Raw genomic sequence first — 3,433 nt, 5'->3', positions numbered from 1 at the left:
TTCCTGGTTGTGAGGGAGTGTGGGAAAATTGCCCTTCTGGCTAGAGAGGAACAGGGATCTCCTTCCGAAGAGGAAGTAGCTTTCTATGGTGCCCAGTATTACTCACATGGCCACTGTTCTGCCAAGGAGACTAATCCAGACAGCTGCAGGAAGGGGCTGATTCCTTTCTGGGGCAGGGCTGGGAGGTAGCTTTTCAGAAGAGGTGACTATTCGTCAGGGTCCTGAGGAACACAGACGTAGCAGGTGTAGGAAGGGTATGTCAGGCAGTGGGAAGAGTATGATGGGGCTCAGAGGCAAGTGCAGGCAACTGAGAACACCTGATGGGGCTTGAACTTAAGGGGTTCAGTGGGGTTAGGGGCAGAAATAGAGGAGCAGGTACATGGTCACATGTGCAGAGAAAGTCACCGTGACTGCTGCGTGCTCAGGACACACCAGAGCTTCCCTGAGGAGAGAGAGATACTGCCTATGTGATTTCCTGGGCTTAATGATGTGGCTGTGAAGCAGGAACTTGCCATAACTATTGAGCACCTACTGTGTGCAGGCTGTACCTGTTTAAAGGAAGGGAATATCATTTATTTATTCTTTGGCAATTTTATGCAAGGAGACAATGTATCTTGATCATATGCACACCTAATTCTTCCCGTTCTCCCTCTTATAACCTCCAACACATCTCCCCGCTTTCATATTCTCTCTCTCCTTACTGAGGCCAGTTAGTACCGCCTGTTGACTGAGCCTGTTGTCTTGATTGTGTGCAGGTAACCAGTGACTTCGTGGGTACAATGACCGTGTCATGTCCAGGAGACAGCATTTCCCAGCAGTCCTCTCCATCCGCTGGCGCTTACATTCGTTGTTCCCTATTCCTCGATGTCCCCTGAGCCTTGGAGGTCAGGTTGACACAGATGTCCCATTCAGGGCTCAGTGTATCCTCATCAACTGCTGCTCACTGCTAGGGAAGACTCTCTGGCTAAGATTAAGAACAGCATTAATTTATGTGTATAAACGAACATGTAGAAGGTAGTTTGAGAACATACATTTAGCAAGGCAACAGTAGTAAATTCCTTCCTAGGGCCTGTGACGGCCCGAGCCATGTGCTTTTGACTGAGCTTACAATACCAGGGCTGAACTCCCTCCAGTGGAGCAGGTCCTAGCCAAGAGTGGTTAGTTACCCCCGCAGCTTTCAAGCCACTATTGTGCCAGTGGACACATTTTGCTTGGTGGGTTAGTATTGTAGCATGCAGGGTTTGCTGCTGGGTAAGACCAGGCATGGCTTCTCTTTCCTGTGGCCTGCAAAGTGACTTTCAATACTATGAAAGCCAGCCAGCAGGGAAGAAGCTTTCAGATCAGTTCCAGCTGGATTTCTCTAAGTCCTGTATTCTATATATGTTCAGCAATGGGTCTGCATTCTTTCTTTTTATGTATATTCATGTGTGTAAGTTCCCGTAAAGGCCAGAGGTCAATGTCGGGTGTTACTTATTCCACAGCAGCCATCCACTGTCCCCGGGACCCCAGGGCTTATCAGTCTCTGCCTATCTCCACAGCACTGGGATATGGAGCCGCTCTGGGAAAGCACTCTCCTCGGCCCTCTGCATCCTTTACTGGAATGCTGATAGTATACATACTGAGGGCGCCAGACAAAATCTCAGCTGTGACAATACATGTATTGTTTACTTTTCTGTTGCTGCGATAAAGCACCATGAACAAGGCAATTAACAAAAGAAGGAGATTCTTTGGGTTTATGTTTCCAGAGGGATGAGAGCCCATGATGGCGGGCGGAGCAGAGGCCTGGCAGCTGGAGCTGGAAGCTGAGAGTGCATATTTTGAAGGGTAAGCAGGAAGCAGAGAGAACAAACTTGAAATGGTGTTTAAACTTTAAACTCCCCCAAGCCTGCCTCCACGACAAACTTCTTCAACAAGGCCGCATCTCCTAAGCTTTCCTAAAACAGTATCAGCAACTGGGAACCAAATATTCAAATGCCCAAGACTATGGGGGACATCTCATTTAAACCACCACTCTGTGACACCCCGATAGGCTTTTTGGTCATATTGTAATGCAAAATGCATTTCGTCTAGCTACAAAAGTCCCCACAGTCAGTCTCAACACTGTCCTGAAGTCCAAAGTGTCTTCTGAGACGCAAGTCCTCAAACCTCCTAACTGTAACCCCCTGCAAAATAAAAAAGCAAATTACATACTGCCAACACCCAGTGATGCAGAATATACCTTACCATGCCAAAAAGGAGGAATGGGGGCACAGTGAGGAAAGAGTGTGAGTTTTGGGCCAAAGCAAGATCAAAACCCAGCAAGGTGAACTCCAAAATGTGTAACTCCATGTCTCATGTCAGAGGGCTCAGAGGGCCCCACTTTTCTAGACTTGCTGCCTGCAACACACTTCTCTCTTGGGCTGGTTCCACTCCCTGTATGCAGCTCTCCCCGACTGATATAGCATGGCGCTGGCCCTCCCAGCATCTTGTGGTCTTCAGTAAAATTGAAGTTTCCCTTCCATCTCACGAAATGGCCTCTTAAGGCCTCTTGCCCTCCCAGGGCTTTCAAGTAGGGACTCTCTTGCCACATGTTGCCTAGCCTTGGTGGCTTTCTGAAACCATGGAGAAGGAGCCCATGACCCTTTCTCTTTCATGACTTTAAAGCAGCACCACACAGACAGCATCGCAAAGTTTGGCGGCCAGCTCGGGCAGACCCTCTCCCCTTGAAAACACACCAGTGGCGGCTTTGACTGCAGTCATTCTGGGAACAGAAAGTGCCCTATGCTCTCTCTCACAGATTGGAAGCTTAGCTTTATCCCAGTGCAGGCCAGGCCTCTCCGTAATGGTGCCCATCTCCACGGCAGCCTCCCTCCATCACCAGCCTCGCCGGCAGCTCTCATCTGGCCAGTGCCCTTTAGCTCTCTAAACTGCACGTGTTTCTCTCTGCTCCACTTGCTCTTTTTCACTCTAGACCTGTATAAGAGTGATTACCAGTAAACACTCCACAGAGTCAATATTAGGCTGTCTTGAGATTGCCTCTGTCAGTGAAATTAGCCTGTTACTCTTAAACAGCATCAGGCAAGCTCTTAGGTCAAAGGCAGACAGCAAATGCATTCTTTTGGCCAGAATACCCCAGGAACAGTCTGTAGCCTAGTTGCTAATATTATTACTCTCTGAAATCTCTTGAGTTGAGCCTCCACAATCTGCATTTCTCTTGGCACTTAGTAGTCTTCCAGGCTACTAAGATGGTTCATTAAGCTCTGCTTATCACATTGAACTGTTGTTGTTGTTGTTCTTAATCCCAAAGTCTTCTGCAAACCCAGAATGAATAGGCCTGTCATATCAATGCCCTACTCCTGGTACCAACTTCTGTATCAGTTACTTATTTTTTTTTTTTTTTAGATTTATTTATTATGTATACAGTGTTTTGCCTGCATGCATGCCTGCAGGCCAG

The sequence above is a fragment of the Peromyscus maniculatus genome, chromosome 1, assembly GCF_049852395.1.
Source record: "Peromyscus maniculatus bairdii isolate BWxNUB_F1_BW_parent chromosome 1, HU_Pman_BW_mat_3.1, whole genome shotgun sequence".
NCBI classification, from domain to species: Eukaryota; Metazoa; Chordata; class Mammalia; order Rodentia; family Cricetidae; genus Peromyscus; species Peromyscus maniculatus.
This window is presented reverse-complemented; position numbering follows the sequence as displayed.